The sequence below is a fragment of the Triticum aestivum genome, chromosome 5D, assembly GCF_018294505.1.
Source record: "Triticum aestivum cultivar Chinese Spring chromosome 5D, IWGSC CS RefSeq v2.1, whole genome shotgun sequence".
Lineage (NCBI taxonomy): Eukaryota > Viridiplantae > Streptophyta > Magnoliopsida > Poales > Poaceae > Triticum > Triticum aestivum.
In genome coordinates, this window is record NC_057808.1 from 515,937,643 (window position 1) to 515,950,738 (window position 13,096).

The window sequence follows — 13,096 nt, forward strand, 5'->3', positions numbered from 1 at the left end:
GACAAAGAGTTGATAAGAAACTAAATGTTATTCATTATGCTAGTAAAACTCTGGACAGTGCTCAAAGAAATTATGCTACTACTGAAAAAGAATTTCTAGCAGTGGTGTTTGCTTGTGATAAATTTAGATCCTAAATTTTTGACTCTAAAGTTACCGTTCACACGGACCATGTTGCTATTAAATATCTTATGGAAAAGAAAGATGCTAAACCTAGACTTATTCGATGGGTTCTCTTGCTACAAGAATTTGATTTACATATTACTGATAGAAAAGGAGCAGAGGGCCCCATAGCCGATAACTTGTCTAGGCTTGAGAATGTCCTTGATGACCCACTACCTATTGATGATAGTTTTCCTGATGAACAGTTAGCAGCAATAAATGTTTCTAATAACACTGCTTGGTATGCTGACTATGCTAATTACACTGTTGCTAAATATTGACCACCTAGCTTTACATACCAACAAAAGAAAAAATTCTTCTATGATTTGAGACATTACTTTTGGGATGACCCTCATCTTTATAAAGAAGGAGTAGATGGTATTATTAGACGTTGTGTACCTGAGCATGAACAGGGACAAATCCTACGGAAATGTCACTCCGAAGCTTATGGAGGGCGTCATGCGGGAGACAGAACTGCTCACAAGGTATTACAATCTGGTTTTTATTGGCCTACTCTTTTCAAGAATGCTCGTAAGTTTGTCTTATCTTGTGATGAATGTCAAAGAATAGGTAATATCGATAAACGTCAAGAAATGCCTATGAATTATTCACTTGCTGTTGAACCATTTGATGTTTGGGGTTTTGATTACATGGGACCTTTTCCTTCCTCTAACGGGTATACACATATTTTGGTTGTTGTTGATTATGTTACTAAGTGGGTAGAAGCTATTCCAACTAGTAGTGCTGATCACAACACCTCTATTAAAATGCTTAAGGAAGTTATTTTCCCAAGGTTTGGAGTCCCTAGATATTTAATGACTGATGGTGGTTCACACTTTATTCATGGTGTTTTCCATAAAATGCTTGCCAAGTATGATGTTAACCATAGAATTGCATCACCCTATCATCCTCAGTCCAGTGGTCAAGTTGAACTTAGCAATAGAGAAATAAAGTTAATTTTGCAAAAGACTGTCAATAGGTCCAGGAAGAATTGGTCTAAGAAATTAGATGATGCACTTTGGGCTTATAGAATAACATATAAAAATCCTATGGGCATGTCTCCTTATAAAATGGTTTATGGAAAATCTTGTCATTTGCCTCTTGAGTTAGAACATAAAGCTTATTGGGCAATCAAAAAACTCAACTATGATTTCAAACTTGCCGGTGAAAAGAGGTTATTTGACATTAGCTCATTAGATGAATGAAGAACCCAAGCTTATGAAAATGCCAAGTTGTTTAAAGAAAAAGTTAAAATATGGCATGATAAAAGAATCTAAAAGCGCGAGTTCAAGGTTGGAGAATATGTTCTTTTGTACAACTCTCATTTCAGATTCTTTGTAGGAAAACTCCTCTCCAAATGGGAAGGACCCTATGTTATCGAGGAGATTTACCGGTCTGGAGCTATCAAAATAAATAATGCCGAAGGTACTAACCCGAAGGTTGTTAATGGGCGGTGAATAAAACATTATATCTCAGGTACGCCCAATAATGTTGAAAGTAATATTATCCAAACTATGACACCGGCAGAACACATAAAAGAGACCTTCCGGAACACTCCGGAATTGTGAAAAAGGGGAGGTACGTGATACGGTAAGTAAACGGACTCCAAAAAATCCACAATTTTCTTGTTAGTTTTGGAATATTTAAAAAATTAGGAAAATAATAAACTACCAGGAAAGTGACCCTGGTGGGCACAAGACACCAGGGCGCACCAGGCGTGCCCAGGTGGGTAGTGCCCACCTCGGGTAGCTTCCGGACTCTGTTTTTCTTCCGTTTGCTTGTTTCCCAAGATAAAAAAATCTTTATATACCCCCCGAACCTATTGACCACCGTATCACAGAGAAATGTTGTGTTTTCTTTTCTTGCTGTTTTCCTAATAGATCTAAAAATATGTCACCCCAAGACTAGGAGGGTGAGAGCTATGTTGCTGATTTTATCGCAAACCCCAAGTCTTATGGGGATGTGGAGCATTATGGCTGGACTTCGGAGGAAGAGGAAGACTATTATCCTAGGGAGAAAGAGGAGACGAGCTCAGACGAGGACGAGGCCCCATTGCCTCAACCTGGGGACATGGATGTGGAATTCAAGAAGTCAAGCCTCCCCAATAAAGCAAAGAGGCCTAAGGTTCAGTTTATACCCTTCCGCCTTTTGCAGGAAAACAAGCAAGATTTATGCAAGAAGGTGCTGGAGCTTGAGCAGGAGATCGACGAATTGAAAGAGGAAGATTCCATCATCAAGCGTAAACTGAGGAAGAAGGACAAACCCTCTACTTCATCACCACCACCTCCTTCTTCATCACCAAAAGAAAATTGAGTATCGGGTATGGGCACTCCCCTTGGCTTCCGCCAAGCTTGGGGGAGGTGCCCCGGTATCGTATCACCCCCCACTATCTTTTGCCTTTACTTATTTTAGTTCGATCCATAGTTATCTTTTGCTTTAGATGAATAAAAGTTTAGTTTGATCCTTTCTCTTTGAGAATTTGCTTAGTGATCTATCTTTGTAATCGTGTGCGAGATATATAATAAAGTTTAGTTTGCGTTTTTTGCGTTCTTTGCTTTCTTGTTTCAATAAAAAGAAAGGTAATAAATGAAAAAGATCATATGCTAATCTTATGGTAGGTAATGACACCACATAAGGAAAAGTATAAGTAGAAAATTTTATTAGAGATTGACAAACATAGCATTGGTCAATGATGCAACTCATGAAAGAATTAATAAGGGAAGAGAAGATTCATATACAAATACACTATCCTGGAAATCTTTTGTGATTGTGAGCCCCCATCAAAATATTATCTGCCAAAATTGTTGACGTTGGACAAGGAAGACAACTTAATGATTTATGTTTGTTCATATTCACATAGAAGTCATATTGTCATAGATCCTTCAACATGTGGTGCTTGCCCCCCATCTTTGCTAGCCAAAATTCCGTACTAAGTAGAGATACTACTTATGCATCCAAAAACCCTTAAACCCAAATCTTATTTTCAAAAGTCCACCATACCTACCTAAGGATTGAGTAAGATCCTTCAAGTAAGTTGTCATCGGTGCAATAAGGCAATAAAAATTGCTTCTAAAAGTGTGAGATCATTTAGTGTAAGAGAAAATTGAGCATTGTACGAACTTGTGATGGTAAAGAATAAAAGCGACAGACTGCATAATAAAGGTTGCCATCACAAGGGGCAATATAACGTGACGTTCTTTTGCCCTAAGGGGTTGAGCATACAAACAAATAAGTGCATGGCAACCTCTACTTCCCTCTGCGAAGGGCCTATCTTTTACTTTTATGTATTTACTTTTATGCAAGAGTCAAAGTTTTTCCCTCTATTCCTTTTTATTTTTCTCCTTTGGCAAGCATCATGTGGTGAGGAAATATCTAGGCACGTATGTACAGTTGAATATGGGTAGCATGAGATATTATTATTGACATCACCCTTGAGGTGAATACGTTGGGAGGCGAAACTATAAGCCCCTATCTTTCTATGTGTCCGATTGAAACATTTTGCTCATGTGTATGTGGTGAGTGTTAGCAATCATAGAAGACTATATGATGGTTGAGTATGTGGAATTGCCTAAAGGCTCCGATACGTGACCCTTCCTGAAAAGATGATGAATTGTAGTTGCAAAAGTTGACTGAGAACATAGTTTGTTGGTTTCTAATAGAGTTTATGCTTTATACTTCGATAGTGTGATGAACTGTTACTTATTCATGAGAGGTCTATGATAAAAGTTCCGTGATAAAAGTTTTATGTTTAAGTTTGCTGTTGTTATAATAATATACATGATGCTTCTATGTCCGTATTTTTGTTTTTATCGACACCTCTCTCTCTCTCTAAGCATGTGGACATGTTTTTCGATTTCGGTTTTCGCATGAGGACAAGCGAGGTCTAAGCTTGGGGGAGTTGATACGTCCATCTTGCATCATGTTTACCTACTATTATTTATGATGTTTCTATGCATAATAATTCTTTTTGGAGTAATTCTAATGCCTTTTCTCTCATAATATGCAAGGTACACACAAAGAGGGAGAATTCCGGCAGCTGGAAATCTGGACCTGAAAAAGCTACGTCAGGCCACCTATTCTGCACAACTCCAAATAAGCTAAAACTTCACGACGATTTTTTATGGAATAAATGGGAAATATTGGAGCCAATAAGTACTAGAGGGGGCCCACCAGGTGGGCACAACCCACCTGGGCGCGCCACGCCCTGGTGGGTTGTGCTCCCCTCGGCACACCTCCGGTGCCCATCTTCTGGTATATAAGTCATTTTGACTTAGAAAAAATAAGGAGAGGACTTTCGGGACGGAGCGCCGCCGTCTCGAGGCGGAACTTGGGCAGGAGCACCTTTTCCCTCCGGTGGAGCGATTCTGCCGGGGGAACTTCCCTCTGGGGGGGGCGGAATCATAGTCATCATCATCACCAACAACTCTCCCATCTTTGGGAGGGCAATCTGCATCAACATCTTCAACAACACCATCTGCTCTCAAACCCTAGTTCATCCCTTGTGTTCAATCTTTGTACCGGAACTATAGATTGGTGCTTGTGGGTGACTAGTAGTGTTGATTACATCTTGTAGTTGATTACTATATGGTTCATTTGGTGGAAGATTATATGTTCAGATCTAATATGCTATTTAATACCCCTCGGATCTTGAGCATGATTATCATTTGTGAGTAGTTACTTTTGTTCTCGAGGTCACGGGAGAAATCATGTTGCAAGTAATCATGTGAACTTGATATGTGTTCGATATTTTGATAGTATGTATGTTGTGATTCCCTTAGTGGTGTCATGTGAACATCGACTACATGACACTTCACCATATTTGGGCCTAAGGGAATGCATTGTGGAGTAGTTATTAGATGATGGGTTGCGAGAGTGACAGAAGCTTAAACCCTAGTTTATGCGCTATTCCGTAAGGGACCGATTGGATCCAAAAGTTTAATGCTACGGTTAGAATTTATTCTTAATACTTTTCTCGTAGTTGCAGATGCTTGAGGGGGTTAATCATAAGTAGGAGGTTTGTTCAAGTAAGAACAACACATAAGCACCAATCCACCCACATATCAAATTATCAAAGTAGCGAACACAAATCGAACCAACATGATGAAAGTGACTAGATGAAATTCCCGTGTAACCTCAAGAATGCTTTGCTTATTATAAGAGACCGTTTTGGCCTATCCTTTGCCTCAAAAGGATTGGGCTACCTTGCTGCCCTTTTGTTACTACTATCGTTACTTGCTCGTTACAAATTATCTTGCTATTAAACTACTCTGTTACTTACAATTTCAGCACTTGCAGACATTACCTTGCTAAAAACCATTTGTCATTTCCTTCTGCTCTTCATTGGGTTCGACACTCTTACTTATCGAAAAGGCTACTATTGATCCCATATACTTGTGGGTCATCATTGGGCTCTAATTGAACCGAGCGAGGCATTCGCTTATTGAAGCCGAGCGATTGCACTAGCTACGTTACTGAACCCGAGCAATCGGTTGATCCCTGGCTGTTAACTGAACCCGGTCGAGGGATTCCTTCGCTACTGCTGCTAACTGAAGCCGATCAAACCTGCTGCCTCTTGATGAACAGTGAACATGGGGTTTGGTTTAACGAGTCGAGACGTACGTGGTTGGGGTTGGATGAACAGTTCCTGATGGGGGTTGGATGAACAGGACCCCGTGGTAGTATTAGTAGGTTGTTGCCGCTGGATGAACAGGACCTCGAGAGAAGGCCGCCATAGCCGAGCTGGTTGGGGGTGGATGAACATGACCCCGTGGAGGGCTGGTTGAACAGTAGCCCATGGATGAGTAGTAGCCCATGGACGAACAGTAGCTGGTGGAGGTAGGAGGAAGACACGGTGGATGAACAGTGCAGGTGGAGGCTGAAGGAAGTCGACGGTGGGTGAACAGTAGCCCGTGGAGTCCCGTTTTGCGGTATGCCACACCCCTCCGATGAACAAGACCCCCGTTTTGACCGTTACACTCCAACACAAGTCTGTTTCCTCCGTTTTACGGTATGCCACCCCCTCCCTATGAGCAGGACCCCGTTTCGACCATAGCGCTCCAACACAAGTCCGTTTCCTCCGTTTTAGGTACGCCACACTCCTCCCGATCAACAGGATGCCATTTCGACCGTAGCCAATCGAATAGAAGGACGTTTCCTCCGTACTGCGGTACACCAGACCCCGTTTCAGCTGTTCCGTCCAAGCCAGTTGTCTCCCGTTGAACAGGACGCATTCTGACCCAGTTTGTTGCCTCCCGATGCGTTCTGACCCAGCCGGTTGGCTGCCCGATGAACAGGACGCCGTTGCTGCCGTCCATTGCCTCTCCATGTACACAAGCCCTGGCCGTACGTATGTGTGAGTACGCGTTCGAGACCTCCCCCGTATGTACGTACGTGGCCATATTTTTTGGCATGTGGTTGTACGTACGTGTACACGGTTTAGAAGGGACTGCATGAACTGCTACGTCGGGGGCTCTACTACTACATGTGCTGCTGCTTGCTCGGCCACGGTTCATCATTGCAGAGAGACCGATCGACCAGTATATACGTACACGTTCGCGACAACGCTACGTACGCTTCGACCAGGTGGGTCCCGACTGTCAGCGATGATAAGGAGGCACTTCCTTGCGTGCGAAGTTATTGATGGTGGATCCGAGCTGTCAGGGGGAGGATTCATTTTTTCGCGCCTAATATGGAGACACTTTCCTTGCGTCCGAAGATATATCTGGTGGGTCCCAGCTGTTAGGGGGGAAAATGTTTTTTGGCAAGGCCCTTCCGGTAGGTCTCTGCTGTCAGGTGGAGGAATCATTATTTTGCGCGTAATAAGGAGGCACTTCCTTGCTGCGCCCATGGACCCAGTTGTCAGCCTCTCCACGTATAGTCCTCTTCCGATGTAAGTTGTTGCTTGACCATGTTGACCACGCCGCGCCAAGAGCACCAAGGTGGTGGACAACGGCGAGGCCTAGGAAGGGAATGATCCGGAGCCGGGGAAGACTCGACAGTTGTTTCCCATGCGGAGGGGCATACGAGGATTTACTGGTTCGGATGCAGTGTGAGGCTGCCATCGCCAAAGAATAACAGCATGTCTGGGTGAGTACAAGGATGGCCAGGCCAGCGATGGGAGTAGGGTGGGGCGGTGAGGCCTGCACGGTAGCAGAGCCGGCCACGGGAGGCAGGAGCAGGCGGCACGGCCGGCGCTGGCTTGGGCGGCTGGAGCAAGAAGACCAGAGGTTGAAGAAGCACTACGGCTGTTGGATGGACATCGTACGGTCACTGGAGCTAGAATTGTTCATATTGACAGAGTTGACAAAGCCCTCCGTCCGCGTCAACTTAGTAGGCCCACAAGTCAGCCTCCAACTACGGTGGGTCCCAGATAGCAGGGGGAGTAGTCATTCTTTTATGCGTAATAAGGAGGCACTTCCTTGCGTGCGAAGATATAGCTGGTGGGTTCGAGCTGTCAGCGGGAGGAGCATTTTTTCACGAAATACAAAGGCTCTTCCGGTGGGTCCATGCTGTCTGGTTGAGGAATCATTATTTTGCGCGTAATAAGGAGGCACTTCCTTGCGTGCGGCCGTGGACCCAGCTATCAGCCTCTCCACGTATGGTCCTCTTCCGATGGTTGTCGTTCGTTGACCACATTGACCACGCCGTGCTGAGAGCACCAGGACGGTGGACGACGGTGAGGCCTAGGAAGGGAATGACCCGGAGCCGGGGAAGACTCGGCAATTCTTGCCCACGCGGTGGGGAGTACGAGGGTTTACTGGTTTGGCTGTCGTCGCCAGAAAATAATAGGAGGTGTGGGTGAGTAGAGGAATGGCCTGGCTAGCGATGGAGTAGGGTGGGGCGGTGCGGCCTGCGCGGTAGCACAACCAGCCATGGGAGGAGGGAGCAGGCAGTCCCATCGGTGCTGGTTTGAGCGGCTGGAGCAGGAAGAGCAGAGATTGAAGAAGCACGACGGCTGTTGGATGGAAATCCAACAATCATTGATCTCGTGTGTTGACTAAGTTGACACGGTGTTGCGTGTGCGTCAACCATTTTTAGGAAAGCGTACACGTCAACCTATGGTAGGCGCACAAGTCAGCCTCAGATGTGTGGAAAATAGCATACAACCCATCTACCATTATTTGTAATAATTTACAGCCCATTTGCTAATTCTTAAGGATTTTTTGGAGCCCATATTCTTTTTGTTAGCATTAAAGCCCATATTATGGCCACGGTTAAACAATTATACGAAATTTTGCATATTTCGGTGCGGTCCCAACTGTTTTTAATCCTAAAATTTTGAGTCACATTCAAACTAATTTGAAAAATAAATTTATATCAATACAAAATCCAAATAATTGTCCACGCGTAAAAATCAATGGAATTTAAAATCTCGAAATGAAAAAAAAAAGAAATTTGAAACTAATTCCCGGTTTGATGTGTTTTAAAAATGTACACCCCATTTGTCATTACTGATAGCCCATTTTCTGGGCAAGCCGAATGAAACTCTCCTCATCTTGAAAGATTTGCAGCCTAGAAGGGCTGACAAAGCAATTAGGCCTCGATTGGGTATTTCTTAAAAAATGTAGAACTGGGCTAGCCATTTTCAGCAAGAAAAAAATACAGCTGGGCTCATCATGTGGTAAACATAAAATAAAACCCTGGCTAGACGGGCCACAGCCCCCGCACAGCCCCGTTGTTATCCTGATCCGTCTCCAAACTAGTATAAATAACAACTGCTTGTTCCTAAAAAAAGTAAATAACAACTGCGCGACTTGCTGGGTCCCTGGAGTCAGCCGCTCGTTGTGTAATTCTCTCGTTTATTGACTACGTTGACAATGTGGGCCCTAGATGTCCGACCATTCGGAGGAACCATTTTTTTGGGGTTGTAATAACGAGGCACTTGCTTGCATACTTACATGACCCTGGTGGGTCCCTACTGTCATCCTCTCCACATACAGTCATCTCCTTGTTCCTCTCGGTTGTTGACGACGTTAACAACGCCAGAGGGCGGCGCACCGCGCACGGCGAGCGAACCAAGGCGGGGGACGATGTCGAGGCCTCGGACGGAACGAACATGAGCTATGGAAGATGCGCCAGTCTATTTGCAGGCGAGGGGGGGTATGAGGGTTGACTGGTTCGGGTGCGCGGGTTCGTGTTGGGGCTGACGCCGCCGGAGAATAACATGACATGTGGGGGAATAGAGGGAGGGACTGGCCAACATTTGAGGGTATTGTAGGGCGGCGGAGGCGCAGCCAACCGTGGGAAGCGGGAGTAGGCGGAACCGACGGGGTGGTTTGGTTTGGGCGGCTGGAGGAAGAAGACAAGAGATAGAAGATACACGACAGATGTTGGATGTCAATCCAACTGCTGGTAGACAGAATCATTTGTTGACTAGTAATTAAGTCGACACCACCTTGGATAGGCTTTTTCCTCATGGGTCCCAAATGTCAGAATCCAAATCAGTCATGTAGCCTTTCTTATGAAAATTTACAGCCCATTTGGTGTGCTAGTTCAAAATAAGTTTGTGGGTGCTGGTGGGGGCTAATCACTTGGGTTCTGTAATGCACGGTGAGCTCAAGCAGTCAATGAGAGTGATGTTATTTTGCTTGGTTGGGATTTGTTACAATATTTCACTCTTAATTAAACAAATGGCAAGCCATTTGCCTTGTTTCAAAGAAAATATGACAGTCACGGCCGAGTTGGAAAGGGCAACAACATCTAACTCCAGCTTACAAACTGTACAAAAGCATAAGGATTAATTGTTCATCAAGTTTAGACAAAACCCAGATTGAAAAGAGCAACAACATCTAACTCCAACACTGTTTTTGGCAGTCACAATAAAATGGATCAGTCAGGTCCATAGAATGAACATCCTGGGTCATAAAATTTACCAGATTATGACTACAAGATGTTGTAAATACAAGCCCGACATGTTCAGAAGCCCTTTTGTCCACCTGAAACTCCTTTTTTTGCTCTTCGACATACCCATCCGTCAAAACCATGCTACTGATAAACTTAAGCCTGATGGACAATAGTAACCTCGCATTCAGCAGGAAGAATGTGACAAATCTACTGTTTGCATGGTTGGCTACATATCGTTCCAGCGTTATTGTCTTAAATCGAATGTCATAAGAAGTGAGCAAATCCCGGTGCTTACGAATCCACCGATTGGTTATAAGTTTCTTACCCCGTCCTGTTGCCTAAATAGACATGAAGATTGAAAACAATTAAGGTCTAAAAAAAGTGTGTCGAAAGAGCAATAGCTGAACGGTTAATTTGTACACTATATGCGGGCTTCCAATGTGCGTGAAATTATCACCTTTATATACAACTTCTCCAGACATGGAAAGCATTGCAGCAAGCCAATAATCTTGTTCAGATCAAAACTATTCATTTGGATATACAAGATCTTGACATAATCCAGCACCATTGATAGGCTATCCATGGAGAAACTCTTCACTGAGCATAGAACATAATATTAGTACAAAATGTGTACTCCAAGATGATATATAACTTATGCGCAGAAATTTAAAATACAGCTTATAGTTACAAGTGTAGATGATAATATACAGTACCTGAAGAACTGTGGAGCCAAACACCATCTTGAAATGAGCACAGAGATCATGTATTACACCCAAGGTCTCCAGTTTAGGCGCAGAGACGACGGTTATTTGCGACGGTGAATAACTAGAATCAAGGATCAACCTTTGAAGTGAAGTGGCATCTTCGATGATGAGCTGCCTTCCGTCAAAAGAAATTCCAATTCTTACAAGGTTAGGCGACTTTATTTGGAGACAACCGATTCTAACTGTGAAAAAAGCACCAAGCACCCCAGGGCAGGGCAACTGGAGTGGATGATGCTGGGCAATGAGGCCTCCGATATACGAACCCGCATAAGTGAAAGGTTTTTGAGAAATGGGAGTCGAAGGTTTAGTACCAGATTGTTTGGTAGGTAGGACAGCGCAAAGGTGGCGGTGTGGAGAGAGGAGGAAAACCGCGAGATGGACATCGGTGCTGAGGGCACAAGTACATGGCATTCGGTATCTGGTAGGTGATTTCCTGGGGAATAGTAGAACTCAAGCAGCTGTAGTTCTATGAATTCGGGGAATTTCAGCCAGGCGTCTACCATGCAGGGCATGCTATGCTTGCTCAGGTAGCATGACGGGATGCAGAGGCTTTGAACGGAGCCTTGGTGGGAAGAGATGATGGCTCTGGGGAGTTCAAAATCATTAAAGAGAGATAGCTGACAACAGTCGAGATTAAGGGGCGCGGCGCGCCATAGAGGGTGCCACCGAGTTGAGATGACTTGGGTGTGGTAGCAATCCTTGGTGGGGAGAAGCGAGATGATCTCCCCAAGGATGGCGTTCGGGAGATCGCTGATGCGGTCCACCCGAGATTCTACGGGTTCTTGGGATCCGGTGGGGGCGGGCTCACCGCTTCTCCCCGCGCTGCCGGGTGCGGGATCTACAACAGGCGTCGCCGCTGGCGGGAGCCTCATCTTCTTGGTGTTGGGGTCAGCCGACTCCATTTTCCTCGAGGGCGTCGCGTCGAGCTCACATATTTGAGCAGAGTAACGAATGACGAGCCTAGTTGTAGTGCGAGTGAAGAAGAAGGGGAGCTGAGGTTTTTTGTAGTAGTGAGGAAGAAGGGGAGCTGGGTTTTCTATAGGAGTGAGGTGAGGAATTTGGGGGTACGAGTGGAGCGAGCTGACGTGAGGTGGGTGGGAGTGAGGAGGAAGAAGAGCACCCAGTTTTTTTGGGGGGCGGTGTGCTGGGTAGAGCCTCTCATTAAGTAAATATATGGGCTTTTGAATTGATTTTATTATTTACTAGGGTGGATGGGCTGTTTTGTCTTGGGCCTAGAGAAACAATTACTACTAGTACAGTGGAGACACTCTACAGCTACCCATAAAAACAATTACTACTAGTACAATGGATACACTACCGCTTCTGGCTCCTCCGAGGTCATCGAAACATCTCCCTCTACTGAATGCCGTTTTACTTTGGTCCACCGACATGCGGGCCATGCAGCGCGCAGGCCCAAATGCCATCCACCAAATTAGAAGGCTGTATGCAGGTGGAGAGTCACCCTGGTCATAGCGCGGCACTAATGAGCCGGCATATCACAAAACCCAACCTCCCCATAGTCTAAGTTTGACGGATGAAGCAACCATCATTTCACTCTTCGCTGAATCCCCTTCTCCCTCACCGTCTTCAAGAAAGCCAACACTCGCATCTGCCATTGTTCTTCTCTCCCAACGAAGGGAAGGTAAGCGGATCCGTGATGTTGGTATATTCTCGTTTAGAAAAAAAGACTTTTGCAAAGCAGTAATCGATCCTCACTCTCTTTTTTGTTTCATTGTCATTGCGATTGTGTTTTCCTTTCAGTTTTCTCCTAGTATTCGTTAATTTCATGATGGACCAAGGAGAACCAGGCAAAGATCTGCCGATGTTGGAGTAGACGCGGGAGGCTGATCCCCACGAGATAGAGAGCTCCAAGAAGATGGAGGCAGCCATCGAGTCAACCCCAGATATGCTCAAGGCCACTAGTGAGATGGTCAACGCCCCGTTTGAGGTTACAGCCCCCGTGGCCCTACAGGAGCAGTTTTCCCCCTTCGAGGATGTGCCCCCCCCCCCCCGCCGAGCTGCCCAAGGTGATTTTCTTCTTTGCCAATCTCAATTGTGGTTTTTCATCTAAGTATGTGGTGATAACTAATGCAAAATTTTATTAGCTTCGATGCCATGCTACCTTCTTTGTCATGCATAATTTTGACTCTGCATACTGGTTGAAATAACTTGTGTTTCTTATATTGGAAAGTAATTCAGAATTTGTTTCTGTTTCAATTAGAGCCCTGATGCAGACAAGGATTGTGTGGTTGTACATGTCACTCGCTATGAGGCGGATGACCTGAATATACGCACTGGGAAAACAAAGTTCTTAGGATGTTGGATCCTAG